This window comes from Micromys minutus (genome assembly GCF_963924665.1).
Source record: "Micromys minutus genome assembly, chromosome: X".
Classification (NCBI taxonomy): domain Eukaryota; kingdom Metazoa; phylum Chordata; class Mammalia; order Rodentia; family Muridae; genus Micromys; species Micromys minutus.
In genome coordinates this window covers 71,729,285-71,740,611 of record NC_137970.1, presented here as the reverse complement: position 1 = coordinate 71,740,611, position 11,327 = coordinate 71,729,285, and positions in this window count along the sequence as shown.

The window sequence follows — 11,327 nt, the reverse complement described above, 5'->3', positions numbered from 1 at the left end:
TACCATAACAATAAAAATAAGAGGAACCAATAATCATCAGTTTTTAATATCTGTCAATAACAATCAAATCAATTACCACAAAAGGCATAGGGTAACAGACTAAATATATAAACAGAACCCTGAATTTTCCTGCATGGAGCAAACACAACTCAGTGACAAAACAAACACTACTTTAGAGAACACTTTCTCAAGTGAATGAAAAGGCACAGAGATGGGATTGCTCAACATCCCTATTCATCAGGGAAATTCAAATCAAAATAACTCTGAGATTCCACCCACACCAGTCAGAATTGCTAAGACCAAATACACAGATGACAACAGACGCTGGCAAGGATGTAGAGAAAGAGGAACACTTTGCCACTGTTGGTGGGTTTGCAAGCTGGTACAACCATTCTTGAAATCAGTCTGGCAGTTTATCAGAAAATTGGACATAGGACTACCTGAAGACCCAACTATTTTACTCCTGGGCATATACCCCAGAGATACTCCAACATATAACTAGTACATATGTTCCACCATGTTTCTAACAGCCTTGTTTATAATAGCCAGGAGCTGGAAAGAACCCAGATGTCCTTCGACAGACGAATGAGTACAGAAATTGTGGTACATTGACATAATGGAATACTACTCAGCTATTAAAAACAGTGATTTAATGAAATTCTTAAGCAAATGGATAGATCCAGGAAATACCATCCTGACTGCAGTAATTTAGTCACAAAAGATCACACATGGAACGTACTCACTTTTAAGCAGATACTAGGAAAAAAGGCCCTGAATATCGATGATACAATTTAAAGATCATATAAGGCCTCAAGAACAAGGAAGAGCAAAATGTGGATGCTTCAGTCCTTTTTAAAGGGGGAACAACATACTCAGAGGAGGAAGAGGGAGGTTGGGACTTTGGAGGAAACATTGAGACAGAAGAGAAATAAGGGTACAGATTCAGGTATGGGATGAGACAGGGATAATATACAGAGGGCCAAGAGATTGAACAGATATACGTAGCAATGTCGGAGGGGCAACTGGCCATAGCTACCAGCATGCCCTGGATGCCAGTTAATCAAGAGACCCTCAGGACTCAACAGGAATTAGATTAGCTGAAATGTCCCACAAAGGGGAGTGAGAATCTATAGAGACCATACATATTGATTAGGCATGGAGCCACTAATCTCCAAATTTTTATCCCAGAATTGTTCTTATCTGATGGAAATATAGGGACAATGTTTGGAGCTAAAACTGAAGAAAAGGCTGCTGTGGACTGCCCCACATGGGGATCCATCCCATATGCAGATAGCAAACCCAGACATTATGGTGGATGCTAAGAAGTACTTGCTGACAACAGCCTGTCTTTTGAGATGCTCTGCCAGAGACTGACAAATACAGTGGTAGATGCTTACAGCCAACCATCAGACTGAGCATGCAGAACCCAATAGATGATCTAGGGGAAGGACTGAAAGAGCTAAAGGGTTTGCAACCCCATAGGAAGAACAACAATATTAACCAACCAGACCCCTCAGAGCTCTCAGGGACTAAACCACCAAACAAAGAGTACACATGAAGAACCCCATTTCCCCAGCTGCATATGAAGAAGAGAATGGCCTTCTTGGGCATCAATGAGAGGAGAGTCACAGAGTCTTGTGAAGGCTTGGTGCTCCAGTGTAGGGTAATACCTGGGTATTTAGGGGGGACTGGGTGGGTGGAGGAGTACCCTCATAGAAATAGGCAGATTGTGGATTGGATGGGGTTGTGTAAAGAGAAACTGGGAAAGGAGAGAACATTTAAAATGCATATAAATAAAATATCTTGTGAAAAATTAAATATGAAAAAATTTGTAACAGAAATTTCTTTTCAGTTTGCTATGTATAACAATTAATTAAAATCATAGTATTGTATTGTCTTTAGTTATTACAGCTTGATATCTTTTGAAAATTAGTCTACACTTTTTGGATAAATTATTTTTACAAATAGGGTTTTAGAGATGCTTAATGACTAAAATAAATATCATTAGAATTTTGACTGAAATTACATTTGACATATGTGTTATTTTCAGACAAATTGTGTGCTTCTGCTATTGACTTACTCTTGTTCTTGAAAATAATTTCCATTGCTTTTTTGTATAAATAGAGTTACAGAATACAAAGTATATTTAATAAATTTAAAGATAAGCTAATATAAAGAAAAACCAAAACAAAATACAGAAGATAAATAGGGATTTTTAAGACCTAGTAATGATCATTTCTGCTGCAAATTAAGTCCATTAATGAAATTGAAATATATTAAAATATTATCTTTTCATTTCTAAACTCTTACTTTAATTATCTACATAATAAAAAGTAGCATTTTTACAATTTATTTCATTTTTATTATTCCAGTGATTTCAGTAAAATGAAATTCTTGTTCATTTAAAAATACATTCACTAAATGTTTTATGCATAAATATGTAGTGATTTTTTAAAAATATTATTGTCCTCTTATACTCGTTTTTTAAAAACTGAATCACATCTTCTTTATAAGTGCCCCTTGTTTTTCTGATTTTGTGTGTATGTATGTGTTTCTATGTGTTGCATGAAGTTACATTAGGGTTGTTTGCATGAACAGAGACAGTTACTTATTGGATCATGAACAACTTTACATTGGAAACACCACTGAGGAAACTGATATCCTCTCTCAACCATGAAGTGCTTGTAGATCCTTGAGAAGGATTTTGAACCCCATGAGCACCTTGTTCATCCATGATGAAATGGTGAAGGCCCCAATATTATGGAGGTCTTGTGCAGACCTAAACACAGCTGCATATAATTCATGCACTGGCAATGGTCATTTCAAGTCAAGAAGATACCCTTGTGACTTGCACCTCCTCATATCCAATGTTTACATATTACACACCTTTTTCTATGTTAGTACATTTTATTAAAGATCAAATAATATTGAACATTCTCATTAAACTATTCACATAAAAATTGATTCTTATGTCATCCAGCTCTCTGTTAACATGTGTATTGAGTACTGCTGGTCACATATTGTTATTTTTCCAACATAAAGACATCTTTACACATTTTTAAATACATGTTTAAAAACACCTGGTATTACTTGAGACGCATTCATTTAGCAAAACATTGAGCCCATACATTGCCTTTGTAAAATACTGGGAAGGAGAAATAATGAATTAAAGAAAAATACTAGTCATTTAAATATATATGACTAAGAGTATTAATATCCTAAATAATAGCTATTAACTAATAAGCAAGAGACTATGAAATCCTTAGGAAAAATGGGAGAAAAATTGTGTAAAGTTTACTTACAAAACACTCAATTTTTCTGGGTGTTTATAAAATATCAACTTAAAATTACGGATTATTATTTAAACATGTTGGTGAATTTAAAGAAAGAATTATAATATCTAATACTGATTATTGTTAAGAAATGAGTTTAATGCATCCTTGGTTACTCGTGTTTTACTCTAATAATTTTGTAAAATTATGTGACAGTGGTGGCAAAATTATAAAACACATGAAATTCCTATTATAAATCACTAAAAACTTATAACCAAAATTAAGCAAGATATTAATCTATTGATAATATGTAAGGAGTACAGAAATTATAAAAAAAATTTAATCTAGGATTTAAAATAGAATCCATAACTCACATATAAGTTAAGAATATTATATAAGAAACAACAGAGTGTTAACAGTTACACATCAGCATCCTGGTATTGAAATAATATTTTCAAACTATTTTTCTGTGAATCTAGCATGTTTAATAATTCATAGCAGTAGAAATATGTGTTCCCTTCCTGAATGTAAGTGCATGTTATTCTCTTAACTGTATAAGAGCAATGAAATAACTGAAAATGGACTCACTTAATTTTCTCAACAACTTGAGCATTTGTAATGTCTCATTGATATCACAGCATGTAATATTCTAAATAATTTAATCAAGATGTACCTCTATTTTTGTGAATGGAATAAATAACATTTCTGTTATCTCAAAGACAGTAACTGGTAGAACGTGGATTTGAATGGCCCCTGTGTCTGAGTTTCTGCAAACATTTGGAAAGCTGTAGGAATGTAGACAGTATCTTTGACTAAAATGTCATTTCACAGAACTTACGGAAGAAAGCTAAACAGAAATGCCCAATAACTAATTCGGGAAGAATAGCAAAAACATGGAATTAGAGGAATAAATATCCAAAACAGGATCAGCAATTACATTTTTGGAAATCTTTGTTTAGTAGAAGAAATTCTAAAATAAGCATCAATAAACTTTACTTACCTTGCCCTTCTATTGATTGACTGAACATGAGAATATGAAATATTGCTCCCAAAATTGTATTATATATAGCAAAGGGATTTTCCAGTTGTGATTCAATTTTCTATTGAATTAATTTGAATCAATCAAAGGAAAAAAATTCTTGGTGGGTCTGGCCTAACCACATAAGCTTTTTGAATCTGGGTCACAGACAAAGGAAGTCAGGGTTTTATAGCATGAGAAAGAATCAATACTCTGGTTTTCAGGCTGGATATGATCTGTGTAACAAGTATATGAATGACCTCCAGAAAATGGAATACTGCTACTGTAACAATGAAACAAGAATTTTAATTGGATAATCTGAAGAAACTGCAATCTCTGAACTTTGTAAATAAACTTGCAAAAGAAAATATTCACAATAAAATCTCCAGAAGAGAACAAGTCATTAGCATTTTGACTTCAGTTGCAATGCATCTTTTACACATAACCGAACAACACCAGGGTGAGCTTCTTACTTACAGAGATTTGAATTAAGAGATAGAATTTGAACCTGTCTCTGCCTGTGGCCAGAGATGGACCTGTGCTAGAGTTCTCTATATCCAGACCCCATTGGAAAAAAACTGGTCCTCTAGAAGTGTTAACACACCTGAGTGCACAGGTAAGACCACCAAGTATGATCCAATTCCCTGGCTCAAGAAGAACCTGCCCATAGCCTCCAGAACACAGGAATGGAAGAGCAGTTTGGGACAGAATCCTTCAGGATTCTGCTTGTGTACGGTGTTGAACCTATACTATAGATCTCTATACCTAGACTCCAGTGGGAGAGAGCTTGTCCTGCAGAACTTGTGACACACCTGAGAGCACAGGTAAGACCACCACTTCTGCTCTGAGGGACCCAACTGGAACCTTCAGGACACAGGAATTGAGAAATATTTTGGGACAGGATCACTCTAGATTCTCTCTGTGCCCTGAGCTGACCCTATGCAGCAGATTTCTGTACCCAGACCCTGCTGAGAGAGAGCTGGTTGTCCAGTAGTGCTGACACACAGGCTTACAGGAAGGTCAAGTCACTGTCAGAATCAGCAAGACCAGCTAACACCAGAGATAAGTAGATGGCAAGAGGCAAGTCCAAGAACTTAAGCAATAAAAACTAAGGCTACTTGGCTTTATCAGAACTCAGTTCCCCCAACAAATCAAGTCCTGGATACACCAATAAAAGGGAAAAACTCAATTCTGATTTAAAATCACAACTCATGATGATGTTAGAGGACTTTAAGAAGGTTATAAATAACTCCCTTAAAGAAATGCAGGACAACACACTTAAACAGGTAGAAGCCCTAAAAGGGGAGATTCAAAAAAAAAAAAAAAACAAAAAAAGAACAGGTGAAGAAACAGCAAAGATCTAAAAATGGAAATACAAACAATAAAGAAATCACAAAGAGACACAACATTGGAGATAGAAAACCATAAAGATATCAAGAGACATAGACACAGCATTATCAACAGAATACAGGAGATGGAAGAGAAAATATCAGAGGCATAAAATACCATAGAAAAAGTTGACACAACAATGAAACAAAATACAAAATCACAGAAGCTTCTATACTGAAACATCCAGGAAATTCGGGACTTATTGAAAAGATTAAACCTAAGGATATAAAAGAGAGCAATGATTCCCAACTTAAAGGGCCAGTAAATATCTTCAACACAATTATAAAAGAAAACTTCCTTAACCTAAAGAAAGAGATGCCCCTAAACATAAAGAAGCCTAAAGATCACCAAATAGATTGGACCAGAAAAGAAATCTCTCCTGTCACATAATAGTTAGAGTACCAAATGCACAAAAGAAAGAAAGACTATTAACAGCAGTAAGAAAAAAATGTCAAGGAACATAAAAAGTCAGAACTATCAGAATCATACCAGACTGCTGAACAGAAACTACGAAAGCCAGAAGATCCTGGACAGATGTCAAACATATCCTAAAGGAACACAAATTCCAGTCTAGGCTACTATATCCAGCAAAAATCACAATTACCATAGATGGAGAAACCAAGATATTCCAGGACAAAACCAAATTTTCATCTAACCATACAAAGATAGTAGATAGAAAACTCCAACACAAAGAGGAAAACTACATTCTAGAAAAAAAAATTGGGAAAGTAATCTTCTTTCAACTAACCCAAAAGTGAATAGCCACACAATCATAATTCCATGCCTAATAACAAAAATATTAGGAAACAACAATTATAGGTCCCTAATATCTCTCAACCTAAATGGCCTTAATTCCTCCATAAAAAGACAAAGACTATCAGACTAGATACATAAAGAGGACCCAAATTTTTTATGCATACAGGAAAAACACCTCAGTGAAAAAGTCAGTTACTACCTCATAGTAAAAGGCTGGAAACCAGTTTTCCAAGCAAAGAGTAACTTGGTAAAATAAATAAATAAAAATAAAAATAAAAATAAAAAACACACATGATATGTACTCACTGATAAGTGGATATTAGCCCAAAATTTCAGATTACCCTAGATACAATTCACAGACCATATGAAGCTGAAGAAGAAGGATGACTTAAGTGCTGATGCTTCAGTCCTTCTTAGAAGGAGGAACAAAAATATCCACAGGAGGAAATAAGCAGACAAAGTTTGAAATAGAGACAAAAGTAAAGGGCTTCCAGAGACTTCCACTTTTGGAGATTTGGGCCATATACAGCCACCAAACCCCGACAATGTTGCTGACCTCAAGAAGTACATGCTGGCACGAGCCTGATACAGCTGTCCATTGATAGGCTGTTCCAGATCATAACAAATACAGGGGTAGATGCTCACAGTCAACCACTGAAGTGAGAATAGGGTCCTTAATGGAGATATTAGAGAAATGATTGAAGGAGCTGCAGGTATTTTTAACCCCATGGGAAGAACAATACCAACCAGTTAGACCCCCCACAGATCCCAGAGCCTTAAATATCAACCAAAGAATACACATAGACGGACCCAGGGCTCCAGTCACATATATAGCAGAGGATGGCCTTGTTGGACATCAATGGGAAGTGAACGAAGCCTTTGTTCTTGCCAAGGCTTGATGCCCGTGTGTAGGATAAGATCAAGGCAGGGAGGTGGGAGTGGTGGTTTGATGGGGCACCCTCATAGAAGCAGTAATATTGGGGAAACCAGAAAAGGGGATAGAATTTGAAATGTAAAGAAAATACATGAAATAAAAAATTGATGAGTTAAAAAAAGAATGAAAAATAGAATTTGATTTAATCTGCAAATTTTATGGTAATTTGTTCGAAAAAATTTTAACGGTAGTACATTTTACTATAGTGTCAAACTACAGTATTTATAGATATTAAAAGTGAATAATGATTTTATGCTTTCTAAAGGCTGCCCATACTAAGATAAGAAGAACAGATAAATATAGACATGGAATTATGTCAATTACATGTTGAATTAAAAAATAATTTTTGAGCTATATGTGTTTTATCTGTCTGTTTGATCACTTTTGAATTTTAAATACCTACATATGCCTAAAGAAAAACATGTTTACCAAGATTTCTTGGAAATAAAAGGCCAATGGGACCAGATATTTCTACATCAATAAAGTACCTTACACGTGTGCTTTCTGTAGGAATGCTACAAAAGAATAATTGTACCACAGAGCGAGTGACTCATAGAAACCAAAAGAAAATATTTCTCCTGATTGTGCAATCTTGTATGTCCAATATAATGGTATAAGATTTGTCAGCAGAAGCATCAGGAATTCAAGGCAAACCTCAGCTATGTAAGTGAGGTAGAAAGCAGCCTAACGATCAGCTTATATTAAATTCTTACAGCATAGACTAAAGAAGTATAAATTTAATACTAAAGCTTTGTGTTCTTTCTTTATATTTATCCACATGTAACTGGAAATTGGTCATGTTTAAATTTGCCAAAGTTATGGTGTTTGTTTGTTATCACAGTTTCAGTAGTAGTAGGCAATCTGAAACAACACAGATATGTCCTACATGACTTTTTTGGTATACTATGCAAAAAGAAATTATGTGTCAAATTGACAGGTTAAGATATAACCTGACTCAATATGCCCCTCACCATAGTGCATATAGCAGTAGTTTTCAACCTGTAAGTCACTAATGATTGTGGGATTTTATATCTCATATTTTATATATCAGATATTTACATAATGATTCATAACACTAACAAAATTACAGTAATGATATAATTTTATTGTTGGAGTTCACTGTAACATAAGGAACTCTACTAAAATTTACAGCATTAGTAAGATTGAGAACCATTTCCATATAATTTTGGCTTCCTTTCCAGTACTTAATAGCTTGTGATCAAATACTATAGTAATAAATTATCCAGGCTCTTATTACATACTGGTATCCACACAAGCTGCCAAACTGTATCAATTCCTAAACATACATTCCACCAAGACCAGCACACCCCTGCCTTAGAATGAAGACCTTGGCTACTATTGCATATTTATTTGTGAATTGAACTAGTAACCCCATCTACTGCAATCAAACATAACTGAAGATTTCTGGAATATGATTCTGGAGAACTAGAGCCCTATGTCTTCCCTTGTCAGTAGAGTAATTCCAAATCCTTCACATATAGTTAGGGTCAAAAGTAGTGACTGTTAAGATGGCCCCAGTAACATAATTTATGAAGCAAATATTAAGTGTGAAAGAAAACCCTTAGACATACTATTATGCCCTACTCCTAATAAATGGGCTCTTGTATTATATTTGTTGCATAACGTCAGTGATATATTGGTAAAGGAGGTCCTTTGGTACCATGGATGTTGCTAAACTGGAAGTGAACTCTAGTGGAACTGGACTACATGTTCTTGGTTCTGCTGAAGATCTAGAAGGCAGTCTGTGAGAACTAATATGGTAATAGTTGTTCTACCTGAGGTTTGATGGTCTCTCTTTCTCTCCCAAAGTTAAAGATATTTAGATAGTCTTGGGAATGATATGTTTTCTGACATAAGGCAACACTTAAAATTTATGACACATTTCCCATGGGTAGAGATATGGAAGTTTAGTAAGGATAAAACTTTGTCTTGAAACCTAATGTTACTTTGAAATTGAAAGTGAACACTTAAATGACCAGTAGATCATTAGAAAAACAGAAAAATGTAAATCTAAAATCAAATTAAAATGATTGTTACCATAATATTTGGGACAGAATTGAGGTAGTTCTTAGAGGATAATTTACATCTTTGTGTTTTCTGACCTAATCAAAATCTGTATTATCTAAGTTAACAAATAACCCTAAATACATTAATCAACAGTGACCATTTAAATGCATTCAACATCCTTCCCCATCAGAGAACTATAAATTAAGACTACTTTGCTATTACAACTCATTCAAGTCAGACTGACTCTTATTATTTTTTTTTAAAAAAAATGAGTGACAGTAGATGCTGGCAAATTTTCAGAGAAAGGTGAACACATATTTGTTGTTGGTTGAAGTATTGGAACTAGTGTGAAAGTCCCTCAAAAATCTACAAACAAAATTTACATATACCCCAGCTATATTACTTTTGGTCATTTACCCAAAAGAACCCCACACCTTCCCCCAGAAATATTTGCCCATCCATGTTTATTCCTGCTGTACACACAATTAATAGGAAACACAAATCACCTACATGTCCATCAATGATGAGTCAATACTAAAAATGTGACACATATACTGAATGCAATTTATATAAGCTATAAAAGAAAGGGAGGTTAGGAAAGTTGCAGTAAGTAAAATAAAGTAGAAAATAAAGACTGAATGTAAGTATAATATTGAAATGCAGTTAAACAGATGGAGTGAGAAAAATACACTGAATGGGGTAACACAGGATCAGAGACACAGGTTATTTCACATATGTAGAAATTTAGTTTGAGCATTTTCCCTTAAATGTATTTACTCTGAGTACCTGTAGAATACTGGAAGCTAATAAGAGTCCATTGCGGGGAAAATGTCTTAAGGGAGGGGGTTTAATAGGATGTAGGCATTCTGGTTAGGGTCACTCTTGCTATGAGGAAACATTGTGAACAAAAGCAAATAGACAGGGTATATTTGACATACACATCTATATCATAGTCCATCATTGAATGAACTCAGGATAGGAACCCAAGCAGGGCTAGAACCTAGAGGCAGGATCTGAAACAGAGACGATGGAGTGGCACAGCTTACTCTGTAGCTCATTATGGCTTACATACTCCATTTATTATAAAGTAAAAGTAAATTGCTATATTAGGATGCGATAAAGTCACCGAGCTGATAATCTCAACGAAACTGTAGTTGCTTACAAAGTGCAAAACAGAAGAATACAATCAGACAATTATACCTCACAGGGCCTTACATATCTATTTTAATTTATTAGCAACTAATGTTAATAACTTAAGTTGTGTAATAAATGGTAAGCCTATCAGGATGAAATGAAGAGTTTTAAGTCCACAGCCAAGCAGAATATACTGGTTAAAATGATAAGGTCATAAGCAAAGAGGTATTAATGTGAAATAGAGCTCAGTTTAAAGGATGGAGAAATTACAAGAGTGAGAGATAGCAATAAGAGAGAGTAAACAATGAGTGTAAACAAATATAACTATACTCATTTATGATATTTAAGAAACAAAAAGTTGTAGCAATAAAAATTAAACTCAGAGAGATTCCTTAAAAATAATCTAATGACACACCACAAATAAAAAATGAAAATAAGAGCAACCTACATCCAACCAAATAGAAAGCAGGAAATTATAGCAAATTTAATTAAGTTGATGTGAAAGGAACAATACATTTAACCAATCAAAGTGTTGCTTCTTTAAAATTAACCATTGTTGAAAAAGAGTTATCACAAGTAACCAAAATAAGATGATGAAATATTCAAATTAATGGAATTAGAATGCAAAACAATAAGGTTCCTATGGAGCCCATTGCAATCTAGATAATAATTATACCCTGTTTTTGTTTAAAAAAATGTAAAAAACTGAAAATTCTAAAAATAAAGATAAACTTTTAGACATGTAAAGTACAAAGATTGATTAAAGAATAAACAGATTAGTTAAATATATTTGTAA